The sequence below is a fragment of the Saccopteryx bilineata genome, chromosome 4 (assembly GCF_036850765.1).
Source record: "Saccopteryx bilineata isolate mSacBil1 chromosome 4, mSacBil1_pri_phased_curated, whole genome shotgun sequence".
Classification (NCBI taxonomy): domain Eukaryota; kingdom Metazoa; phylum Chordata; class Mammalia; order Chiroptera; family Emballonuridae; genus Saccopteryx; species Saccopteryx bilineata.
In genome coordinates, this window is record NC_089493.1 from 292,339,843 (window position 1) to 292,353,212 (window position 13,370).

Here is a 13,370-nt window from a genome sequence, read left to right on the forward strand (position 1 = left end):
AGGCACAACTGGAGGCTTCGCCAGAGTGCATTCACAGAGCAGACACGTACGTGCATGGGTGTGTACACACCATGGCCACACGTGTGCACACAGACACACAGGCAGCTGGGGTTCGGGAGTCCCGAAATCCAGCCACACTTCAGTCTTTGCTATCCTGGGAGGTCTTGGGCCAGTGTCTGCCCTCTGCCCAGACACACAGACACTAATCTGAGCCCCCCCCCACCCCGCCCAAGCCTTGCAGCCGAGGGGGTGGTGGAAAGACAGGTTCCGGGTTTGGTCCCTCTCAAGAGCTTCCCCAGTCTCTTCCTAAGGGATCATTGTTCAGTTCTCAGCCCCGCCCACCGCTGGGTCAGAGTGGTCAGTCAGACCGCCCACCCTGCTGCCATCCAGGTGGGGGCTGGACTACTGCTCTGCCCACCCCCACTATGTGCGGCTGGTGTGGGGGGAGCAGGCTGTACCCTTCCTGCGTAGGCAGGAGATGGTTCGTTCGTTCATTCACCGTTACACATGCCATCAGCAGATGCGATGGAGCCCCTGCTGTGTGCTGGCACCAGAGTGAGTAATTAGGCAGCAGGTCCCTTCCTCTCTACACACGCAGTCTGGTGCGGGACACCAACAGCAAACATATGAACTGATAATGCTCTCCTAAAACAACAAGGTGCTGAGAAAAAGCCAAGAAGTCGACGTGATTAGCGGGGGGTCAAGGAGACTTAGATAAGGAGCCTGAGGCCCAGAGAGGAGTGGCTCCTTACTTGGAGTCACACAGCAAGGCTAGGACAAATCCTAGACTCCTGCACCCACAGCTTGGGACTGGATCTGGGGTGTCCCTGACCTGCACAGTGAGCTGAAGGAGGAAAGAGGTTGAGGAAGGGTGGGTTCTGAAGTAAAGGGTGCTAAATTGAGTCTCCGCAGTGGGGGGCTGCCAGGACTTCCAGGCAGGACCTGTTCTAGGCAGGTGGGGATGTCAGGAGGCTAGAGGAGGCCCAATGACTAGGTGCACTGGGGCGTGGGCCGGGCCAGGCAAAGGAGGAGGGAAGAGGGGGAGGGGGAGGGGAGATGGGGAGGAGAAGGAAGAGGAGGAGGAGAAGGGGGAGGAGGAGGAGGAGGATGGCAGGCAGGGAGGAGGACAAGCCAGAGGAGATACTCCATCTGCTACTATTCACAGGTGGACAGTGTACGTGGGACTGGGCCTCACCCAGACTCCCCCTCACCCGGCCACACCCCCGCTTCTTTCAGGGGCATCACTTTCGCTCTCTCTGAAGCCCCAGCTGCACCTTTCTGGCTGGAGGAGCTGGCCCCATCCCAGGCCCAGCTCCGTCTATCTGTGGGGTCTGTCCTGGCAGAGGCCATCAGCTCTGCCACCCGAGCCAGTCCCACCTTGCACCTCTGTGTTGGTCTCACCAAAAGCTAATAAATGTGGAATTCTAGCAACTTCGGAGTCAGCAGACTTGGGATCACATCCTGCCTTTGTCCGTCACTAGCTTGGACGAGTTACTTAACCTCTCTCTGAGCCTCAGTTTGTTTTCTCATCTGGAAACCAGGGTGATAATATCCACCTCCCAGGCTTTCACTGACTCCACCCACCAGAGGCCTTGACCCCTGCTGTCAGGCCCCTCCTGGGCCCCTGAAGGGTTTCCCCAGTGGTACCTATGCTTTCCCTGTGTTCCACGACTGCATGCTTGGAGCCCAGTCCCCAACAGCCATGCATATACTTCCAAGAGATCTGTCCTAGCCACCTCCTGGGACACTCAAGTATGACCCTAATGTTATCTGGCAGGTCACAGAGTAAGGCCCTTTCTTTTTCTTTCTTTTTATTTAAAATTGTTTTTAAGTAAGAGGCAAGGAGGTAGAGAGACAGACTCCCACATGTGCCCCGACTGGTATCTACCCAGCAAGCCCCCTATGGTACAATGGTCTACCCATCTGGGGCCGTTGCTTTGTTGCTCAACAACCGAGTTATTTTAGCACCTGAGGTGAGGCCATGGTGCCATCCTCAGAGCCTGGGGCCAATTTGCTCGGATGAGCCATGGCTGCGAAAGAGAGGGGGGGGGGGAGGGGAGGCATGGAGAAGCAGATGGTCACTTCTCCTATGTGCCCTGAGACTCAAACCTAGAACTTCTACCCGCTGGGCCAACACTCTACCACTGAGCCAATCAGCCAGGCCTCGGAATAAGGCCCTTTCAGAACAAATAAACATCAACTCTAAACCAGATGCTTACTCTGGTCTCAATATTAACTCCAACGCCATCCCCATTCCTGACTTCACCCCTCTTTCTCCACGCAGAGAACAGTACCTGCAAAGGCCCTGAAGTAGGTGCATGCTCAGCGGGTGTCAGAGCACTAGAGAGTAGGGATTGATGCTCGGTGAGATACAACAAGGTAGGAAAGAGCAAGGCTGGCCTTGCCCCCCTGCCAGCCCCAAACCTTTCCTTGGCTTCCCAGTGCCCTCAGGAGGAAGTCCCCGCTCGGTAGCCTGGCCTTTGAGGTCTTCAGCTCCCCAGTCCTTGTGCACCCTCATGCCTTACTTCTTGCTCTTCCCCACCTGCCTCAGCTATACAGCCAGCTTATAACACCCACTCAACACCAGGCCTTTCTCATGGACGGTTCCCTGTGTAGAAAGCTTTCTTGCTCCTCCCTTACCTGACACAATTCTTCTCATATTTTTGAACGTCAGCTCAGGTTCTACCTCCTTTGGGAAGTTTTCCCTCTCCCCTCTGCCCACTCTGGGCTCCCAGACTCCCCTATGATCCCCCATCCATATATTATTTATTTATTTATTTATTTATTTATTTGGGAAATAGAGACAGAGAGACAGAGAGAGGGACAGATAGGGAAAGACAGGAAGGGAGAGACATGAGAAAGATCAATTCTTCATTGTGGCACTTTCATTGTTCATTGATTGCTTTTTCATATGTGCCTTGACTGGGAGGCTACAGCAGCACAAGTAACCCCTTACTTAAGCCAGCAACCTTTGGGCTCAAGCTAGTGACCATGGGGTCATGTCTATGATCCCACGCTCAAGTCAGTGACCCCGCGCTCAAGCTGGTGAATCTGTGCTCAAGCCAGAGGAGCCCGTCTCACTCAAGCTGGCAACTTCAGGGTCTCAAACCTGGGTCCTCTGTGTCCCAGTCCTACGCTCTATCCACTGCGCCACCACTTGGTCAGGCCATTTATTTATTTTTATTTATTTATTTATTTTTTTTTTTACAGAGACAGAGAGAGAGTCAGAGAGAAAGATAGATAGGGACAGACAGACAGGAACAGAGAGAGATGAAAGCATCAATCATCAGTTTTTCATTGCGACACCTTAGTTGTTCATTGATTGCTTTCTCATATGTGCCTTGACCGCGGGCCTTCAGCAGACCGAGTAACCCCTTGCTCAAGCCAGCGACCTTGAGTCCAAGCTGGTGAGCTTTGCTCAAACCAGATGAGCCCGTGCTCAAGCTGGTGACCTCGGGGTCTCGAACCTGGGTCCTCTGTATCTCAGTCTGACGCTCTATACACTGCGCCACTACTTGGTCAGGCTATTTATTTTTTAATTGCCTGATTTTAGACAGAGGAAGGAGGGGTAGAGAGAGAAGAATTAATTTGTTAACTATGCATTCATTGGTTGCCTCCTGTCTGTCCCGACTGGGAATGGAACCTGCAACCTTGTTATTTTGGGACAATGCTCTAACCTAACTGAGCTAACCGGCCAGGCCCCCCCTGCCCATTTACTGATCACCCTGCACTGTAACTCTCAGTCTCCCCGTCTCTGTCCCTCACATGACAGGAGGCAGAGACTTGTTATTTCCACACCCCAGCGCCGGACCATGCACAAAGGAGACAGCCCAGTGAGTGCTGGGTGAAGACAGGAGAGCAGGAACGTGGTGGCTCCCACTGAGGCCATGGGAGCCACGGGAAGAACACCTGATCTCGAAATGCCCGTGCCAGGGCCTCTTCTCGGTGGGGTGGCGCTGAAGGCGCTGTGAGAATGCCTGGAAGGCCCGCCCGGGGCGGGGATCACCCAGGCGAGAAGCACAGCCCGCTGTCCACCTACTGCACGAACCTCGACAGCATGCAGCTCCCCCTCCTGAGCATGCCGCCGCCTTCATCACCGTTGCCAACACTTCCCGGTGCGGACTGGGGGCCTGGTATTGTTCCAGTCTAAGTTGTAGTACTGTGTAACAACTCATGTTTCCTTTACTAAACCCCACAGAACGGACGGCACTGTTTCCCATCGTACTGCGGAGGACACCGAGGCACAGCAAGGCGAGGTGACCGCTTCAGGGTCACACAACTAGTAGGAAGCAGAGGTAGGATTGGAATGCAGGCTCCAGAGCTGGGACTCCTGACCATTATCAGCGTCTCTCGTCTCTAGGACTTGATACTTTCCAGTCTAGGGGCCCTTTCCACCATCCTTATCACCCTGGATTCCACCCCCACGGTTATCTGACAAGGGGCTGTCACCCCCATTTAACAGATGAGCCTGACCTGTGGTGGCACAGTGGATCAAATGCCGACCTGGGATGCTGAGGTTGCCGGTTCAAAACCCTGGGCTTGCCAGGTCAAGGCACATGTGGGAGTTGATGCTTCCTGCTCCTCCCCCCACCCTTCTCTCTCTTTCTTTCTCTCTCTCTCTGCCCCTCTCTAAAACGAGTAAAAAAAAAAAAAAAAAAAAAAAAGAGATACAGAGGAAGGAAGGGTCACGTTTTTAGTCTCTATATGTTACCAGTCACTTCACAGAGATATTATCCCGTTTAACCCTTGTAACAACACTGGAGAGTGGTCTATGGTTATTATCTCACTTTTAGAGGAGAGGTGCAGAGGTTCGGGGACTTGCTGCAGATCACACAGAGAAGGAATGGTAGAGGCCTTGAACTCAGGACCGGGCTCCAGTGTCTAAGCTGTTCCTTGCCATCCCCAGATGTAGCTCTGGTGCTGTCCAAATATCTGCACCACCATCTGTCCCCAGGGTGGGAGCAGAGACTCGGACACCACAAGGACCCAGTGGAAGACACAGATCAGCTAGTGTGCTGCCTGTATGTCCTCACCTGGTCCCAGCCCTGCAGCTGGCCACCTCTGGAATCTAGTCAAGCTTCATCTCTGCCTCCTGAGCAGCCCTCGCCTTGAGACGAGCGCCGAGGAGAAGGTGTAATGACCCCCGTGAGGAGCAGAGTCTGGGGGGAGGGAGTTGGGTGCTTAATTTTTTTGGGGAAGGGTTATTATTATTTTTTTTAGTGTGTGTGTGTGAGAGAGAGAGCCAGGGACAGACAGACAGTAAGGAACAGAGATGAGCCTGACCAGGTGGTGGCGCAGTGGATAGAGCATCGGACTGGGATCCAGAGGACCCAGGTTCGAGACCCTGAGGTCACCAGCTTGAGAGCGGGCTCATCTGGTTTGAGCAAAGCTCACCAGCTTGGACCTAAGGTTGCTGGCTTGAGCAAGGGGTCACTCGGTCTGCTGTAGCCTCCTAGTCAAGGCACATATGAGAAAGCAATCAATGAGCAACTAAGGTGTCGCAACAAAAAACTGATGATTGATGCTTCTCATCTCTCTCCTTTCCTGTCTGTCTGTCCCTGTCTATCCCTCTCTCTGACTCTCTCTCTGTCTCTGAAAAAAAAAAAAAAGGAACAGAGGTGAGAAGCATTGACTCATAGTTGTGGCACCTCAGTTGTTCATTGATTGCTGACTGCTTCTTATATGTGCCTTGACCAGGGGACACAAGCTGAGCCAGTGACCCCTTGCTCAAGTCAGCGACCATGGGATCATGTTGATGATCCCACGCTTAAGCTGCAAGCCCACGCTCAAGCTGGATGAGCCCATGCTCAAGCCGGCGACCTTGGGGTTTCGAACCTGAGACCTCAGTGTCCCAGGTTAATGGTCTATCTCAGGGGTCGGGAACCTTTTTGGCTGAGAGAGCCATGAACGCCACATATTTTAAAATGTAATTCCATGAGAGCCATACAATATGTTTAACACTAAATACAAGTAAATGTGTGCATTTTATGTAAGACCAAGACTTTTAAAGTACAATAAGTCTCTGAATTCTTTTTAATAACGTTGTTATGCTGTTGCTAACCAATGATGAATAAAGTACTTCTTACCATTAATGTGACTTCTGGTGCTGCATGGTTTTGCTGATGGCTTTGTAGTCTGGTTTATACGTGGTGAGGTTAAGCTTCATGCAGGCGTTGAGACTTCCATCCATTAAGCATGATCGTAGGTTGGTCTTAACGTTCTTTAGATGTGAGAAAGACTGCTCACATGCATATGTAGAGCCAAACATTGTCAGTACAGCAATACTCACACGCTGCAGTGTGTGGTATGTGACGGGAAGCGCGTTCCAAGTTTTGACAATCAGCTGGTCCGCGGGTTGAAGTTTTTTCATTTCTCCCCACTTGTGTTTGCTCATCAACTCTGCTTGCTGTCGTGCAAGTCTTTCCAAATCTTCATTCAGTGACTTGAACTTATTCCCCCACATGTCTGAGGCCTTCAGATCAGCAGTTTGTAGCTCAAAATCTCTGACGGAGACACCGGGGATGTAACTCAGGTCAGCGCTGTCCACTGCACACTCATGTGGATGGGTGATGAACTTAAAAAGACGAGTGCACTCACGAAATTCTCCAAAGCGCGCTTTGAATGACTGCAAAGATTATATTAGGAGATTAGATGTGAAGCCCACTAGCTGCTGGAGATCAAGATGTTGAGCAGGGTCACTTGCTGTGCATGCATCTTTAAACTCTCCCAGTTTTTCAAAGTGTAGTAAACCACCTGTTTCAATGTCAGGGATGAAGAGTTCCAGCTTGTTTCAAATGCAAACACTGTTGAAGGGATAAGACTGTATTTCCAATGCCTTGCATTTTCACATTGAGCTGGTTCAGATGTTCAGTCATGTCCACAAGATAGTAGAACTTTAGGAGCCACTCAGTGTTAGCTAACTCAGGATGCTCGACATTTTTCATTTCAAGAAAAGTCCAGATTTCGCTCAGACAAGCCACGAAACAGCTGAGCACCTTCCCTCTTGACAACCAATGCACATTGCTGTGCAGAAGCAGACCAGGATAATTATTCCCAACTTCATCTAGCAGTGTTTTAAACTGGCGATCATTTAAAGCTCGGGCAACAATAAAGTTGATCACCCGAATGACGAGTGACATCACCTCACCAAGCCGCTCACCACACATCTGAGCACAAAGCGCCTCCTGATGTAGGATGCAGTGAAATCTTAGGATGGGTCTCTTTTCATGTTCACGAAGAAGTGCTACGAATCCTGTTTTTCCCCACCATGCACAGAGTACCATCAGTACACACCGAAATAAGTTTATCCATCGGTAGACTTTTTCTTTAGCGAACTCAGTGAAAGACTTGAATAAATCCTCCCCTCTTGTTGTCTCTTTCATAGGAAAAGAGCAAGACTTTCCTCACGTAGTGTGTCACCAACAGCATACCTTGCAATCACGCTGAACTGGGATAAATGGTTTACGTCTGTTGACTCATCCAAAGCGAGAGAAAAGAATGGTGCTGCATTTATGTCCTTCACTTGTGTTGCCTCAATTTGATTTGCCATCATGATGGTACGATCGTGAACAGTTCTTGCTGACAGAGGCATGTCTTTCATTCGTTTGATTATCTTGTCTTTATCCGAAAAGTCATCAAAAAGTTGATTGGCAACATCAAGCATGAATGTTTTGGCATACTCCCCATCTGTGAATGGCTTTCCGTTTCTCACAATTGCTAAAGCACCAGCAAAGCTAGCTGAATTCCAGTCACTTTGTTGGGTCCAAACACAGAGTTGCTGCTAACTAGCTTGCACTCTGCACAGTAGCTCTTGACATGCTTTCTTCCTGCTGTCCCCCGCTGGATATTTCGATGCAAATGTAGTATGGCGTGTGTTGAAGTGCTGCTTTATATTTGACTGTTCCATCAATGCAATTTTATCATTGCATATTAGACACACTGCAGAACCTGCTCTCTCCACAAAGGCTAATTCCTCTGTCCATTCCTGCTGAAAAGTACGATACTCCTCATCTTTGTTTCTTTTAGCTATCTTCTTCATCAAAAGAGTTTCTGCAATTAGCTAGCTGACTACTTGATTAAAAGGAGGTAAGTTTACTTCCTGACCTCACAACAACCCGTGTACGTTATACATTATCCAATAAAAATTTGGTGTTGTCCCGGAGGACAGCTGTGATTGGCTCCAGCCACCCGCAACCATGAACATGAGCGGTAGGAAATGAATGGATTGTAATACATGAGAATGTTTTATATTTTTAACATTATTATTTTTTTATTAAATATTTGTCTGCGAGCCAGATGCAGCCATCAAGAGAGCAACATCTGGCTCGTGAGTCATAGGTTTCCTACCCCTGGTCTATCCATTGTGCCACCGCTGGGCAGGCCAGAAAGCATTTAACTTCATTTGATTCTTTATAGTTGTGTATACCTTAAAAAGGTAATGCAGCCTGACCAAGTTTGAGCAAGGGGTCAATCACTCTTTTGGAACCCCCCGGTCAAGGCACATATAAGAAAGCAATCAATGAACAACTAAGGTGCCGCAATGAAGGATTGATGCTTCTCATCTCTCTCCCTTCCCGCCTGTCTGTCCGTATCTCTCCTTCCCTCTCTATAAAGAAATAAATAAATAAACCCAAAAAGGTAATGCAGTCATTTTGTGATGGGTAATTCATTTGTCTAGCTCAATGTTCAAAAGAGCCCAAAAGGCATCTGTTCAGTGGAAGGACTTCCTCCACCTCTGGTTCCCGACACCCAGTTCCCTTTTCTGGAGGGAATCATGCCTACTTGTTTCTTCTGAATACTTTCAAGTACATTTATGTATATGTGATCAAATATGTTTGTTTTTTGCCTTAAAAAAAAAGGTAACAAACCACACACACTGTTCTGCACTAGGTTTTTTTCACTTAACAATGTTTCTCAAAATCATTCCCTACTAGGCCCTTGCCGGTTGGCTCAGTGGTAGAGCGTCGGCCTGGCGTGCAGAAGTCCCGGGTTCGATTCCTGGCCAGGGCACACAGCGTCCATCTGCTTCTCCACCCCTCCCCCTCTCCTTCCTCTCTGTCTCTCTCTTCCCCTCCCGCAGCGGAGGCTCCATTGGAGTAAAGATGGCCCGGGCGCTGGGGATGGCTCCTTGGCCTCTGCCCCAGGCGCTAGAGTGGCTCTGGTCGCAGCAGAGTGACGCCCCGGAGGGGCAGAGCATCGCCCCCTGGTGGGCAGAGCGTCACCCCCTGGTGGGCGTGCCAGGTGGATCCCGGTCGGGCGCATGTGGGAGTCTGTCTGACTGTCTCTCCCCGTTTCTAGCTTCAGAAAAATACAAACAAACAAAAAATTATTCCCTACTCATTGTTCTTTTTTACACAATTTTCTCTAGTTATCTACTTTTTTTCCAAGAGATTTTATTTATTGATTTTAGAGAGAGGATAGAAAGAAGGAGGGAAGAGCAGGAAGCATCAACTCATAGCAGTTGCTCCTTGTATGTGCCTTCTTTTTTTTTTTTAAGAGAGAGTCAGAGAGAGGGATAGATAAGGACAGACAGACAGGAATGGAGAAAGATGAGAAGCATCAATCATCAGTTTTTTGTTGTGACACCTTAGTTGTTCATTGATTGCTTTCTCATATGTGCCTTGACCGTGGGCCTTCAGCAGACTGAGTAACCCCTTGATCGAGCCAGCGACCTTGGGCTCAAGCTGGTGAGCTTTTGCTCAAACCAGATGAGCCTGCGCTCAAGCTGGCAACCTCGGGGCCTCGAACCTGGGTCCTCCGCATCCCAGTCCGACACTCTATCCACTGCACCACCACCTGGTCAGGCCTTGTATGTGCCTTGACCCGGCGAGTACAGGGTTTAAACAGGCAACCTCAGTGTTCTAGGTTGATGCTTTATCCACTGCGCCACCACAGGTCAGGCTCCTTAATTATTTAGATTGACATTTAAGTATTTTCAATCATAACCAACAATTTTTTTTTACTCATCTTAGCTAGATTTTATCTTCAACTAGTTTTAATTTTTTTAAATTGCTTTTACAGAGAGAGAAGAGGAGGAGAAAGAGAAACATTGATTTGTTGGATGGTGAGTACATCTTATCCAGAAGGAGCAGCCACTGCCCAGCTCCTCAGCTCCTGCTGTTCCTTGTTGGAGGAATGGAGACTCCATGTTGCTAGATTTCAGAATTTCAAAAAAAAGAGAAATTCCATCTTTGTATGAGAAATGTGTTGCTGCTATGCCAAACTAAACACAGACACGGGCTGGGTTTGATCAGTTTGTGAATGTTGCAGTAGTTATGAGGACGGGCTCTGGAGTCTTGGGTTTGAATCCTGACTCTACCACTCATCCGTTCTAAGCCCCCATTTGTTTGTTTGTTTTATCTATAAAATAGGTTTCTACCTCACAGGATTCTTATGAGGCTCAAATGAGATGCTGAAAGCACTTAACACATGACTCTAGTAGAAGAGTCAATAAATGAATCTCATCTAGGAATTACAGGAAGGCTTCACTGAGACCGTAGCATTTAAACAGAGACATGAAGGATGAATAATTAATTGGGTAGAAAAGTGGAACAGGGGGAAGGGAAGGGCACAACAGGCACTGGGAACAATTCTCAAGAAAGACTTGAAGTAACCACGCAAGAGAAAGCTAAAAGAGCGAGAACATAGAGGAGACAATCCTTTGGCTGCCAAGGATTTCCTGACCGATAAATGCGAGCTGGAAGGTCAGTCCCTGCAAATTTAGGATTTCACACCTTACTGGCCAGTGGTTAACTTCCTCTGACAGGAAAACCACACGCACCGAGTCTTTCGCAGGGCGCTCTAAGCCTCCCCTCTAAACACAGAAGAGAGTGGGAAACCTTGGGGTCAAAATATCAGTAATTTTCCAAGCAGAGAAAGAAGATCAAAAAGGCAGGTGAGAAGGCGCAGAGGTGGGAAGCGTTTTCCTTTGCTGGGGCAGCTGAGGTGTTTAGGGGAACGCCCACTCAAGGCTGTCCGGAGAGGAGGCCGGGCAGTTCGCAATGCCTACGACTTCAGGTGGAAGTAGACCTCCGTCAAGTGGAGACTGGGCGCCCCCTGGGCGCAGTGCTCGGTAGTGGACGCTGGAGGACCAAGTCGAGGAGGAGCGCCAGAAGGAGAGAGGAAGGCTCAAATGGGGATAGCCACCGTTTTCTTTACACAGGAGCTAACTTCTTCCGGCATGATGGATTCCTGGGATCGCAGAACTGGGATACAAGGGACCTCGAGAAAGGAACTACCAATACGTGCCCCGTGTCAGGCCCTGAGCTGGGCACTTTCGTGACCATTGTCTTAAACCCTTCTAACTCTGCTTGGTGATTATAGTATCATTGGTGGGGATAATATCATTATCCCCATTTTTCAGATGTGAAAACCGAGGTTTGGTGTCTTCCCAAGGCGGGGAGGGGATTTTGCAAGACTTCAGAGCTTTAATTTTTACTTATTTTTACCTGGAACCCTCCAGACTTGAAAGATACCGATTCTCTGAGGTTTGGGGGAACACGCATCGGGTGTGAGTCGTACAAGCTTTTTCCAAGGGACAACGGCGTGACGGTGCTTTCGGCCAGAACCACGCCTCCATTGTCGCGACCATACTGATTACTGTTGCTTTTCTTCAAGAGCTGATCCTGAAATACGAAGTCCCCTGCACACGGGGAGGCGAACATTTATATATTCCTGGATCGCGCAGACTTCTTTCGCCCTCTCCCTCACAGGTGCCCACTGGTCACATACATACATTCTTGCCCCCTCCACTAGAGAGTGGGACTACATTTCCCGGCAGGTCATTGAGAGAGGGGTCGCCAAGGAGAGGACGACCCTGGGTTTCCGTCTGCTCACAGTTTGGCGTGTCCGCGGTGATGCACATCGCCCCAGTCCACGTCCTGTCTCTGTAGACGCTGGAAGGACTACGTCCCCCAGCAGGCGTTGCCGCAAAGGGGGAGTGGCAGATCGCCGTCTTGACTGTAGTCCTTTTCCCCGTTTTCGCAGGGAGCAGCCTTAGAGAATGGACTACAAATCCCAGGTCGCCGTCTCCTCTGTCCTTCGGCCGCCATCTTTGCTGGTAGTCCCTGCCCCTTTTTATTTCCATTGTCTCGCCCGAAGATAATAGGAGACGGGGAAGACTGCAAGTCCCGTCAGGCTCTGCGCCAGCGGCGAGGGGGATTTCGATATTCCAGGCGGGCAGGTGCCCGAGGTGGTAGGATGAGGAGACAGGGAGAAGTTGTGTCGCCTGCCATCTTTATGGTAGTCTCCGTAACCTCTCGGTTTCGTCATTCCTAAGGTACACTAGCAGGCTAGAAAAACTACTGTTCCCATCGCACCTCCTCAGCTCGACTTCTGGTCAGGTTGTACGCCCCTTTTCAGCCATCTTGTTTGTAGTCCTCGTCCTTTTTCACCTTTCTATTGTTCCTGACGAGTAGAAATGGCAGCAGGAAGGCAGCAGATGGACTGCGACTCCCGTCAGGTACCACACACGCGGAGGGTTGTGGACAGGCGGGCGTGTGAGTGTCTGGGAAGGAGGTCGGGTCGGGGAAGAAGGCCATCTTGTTTGTAGTTACCGTTCCCGCTCCTTCTGTATGCTCTGCAATGGGGCGCCTCGGGGCCACCGGACTACAACTCCCGGCATCCTCGGCTCCCGGCTTGGCACGCCCTCTACCATCGTCTTTGTAGTCCCCGCTAGTCCCAGCGCCCCATTGTTCTCACGGTAGCGCCAGTGCCCGCAGGACTACGACTCCCGTCGTTCCCTGCTCGTGTTCGTCCTGGCCAGCGGAGTGGTAGGGGAAGGAGGAGGTAGGGGGCGGGGTTCCTCTGGGAGAAGGAGGGAGTCGAGAGGAGGAGGAGGAGGGAAGGAGGAGGGCCGGGAGGGGGAAGAGAGGAGGAAGGAGGAAGGAGCTCAGGAGGGATGAGAGAGGCGGCCAGGGCCCCGGGCCGAAGCAGCGCGGGGCCGGGGGACCAGGGGGGTTGAGGCACCCCGATTGTCCCCTCCCCCTTTTCCTACCTTTTTCCATCCTTTCCTTCCACCCTCCTGCTTGAGGAAGGGGATTTATTCAAATTTTATTTAAATCCCTATCTCTAGAGGGTCGCGCGCTGGGGGGAGGGGGAGAGGGCGGAGGGGGGGCGTACGCAGGCTGGGGGGCGGGGCCGGAGCAGCTTCCTTCAGCCCCCTCGGTTCGCCAGATAGTGGTAGGGCAGGGGGCCGCAGTCCAGGGGCGGGCCCAGGGGAGGGGGGCAGGTTACAGGGACCCCCCCCTCCCCGGGAACCGGCGGTGGGCGGGGCTTGAACCCCGGAAACGGTGGGGGGACCCAGGCCTGGTCCTGGACCCCTGGGTTGTGGGGGCCGGGAAGGGGCCTGTTAAAGGGTCGGGGGCGCTGGG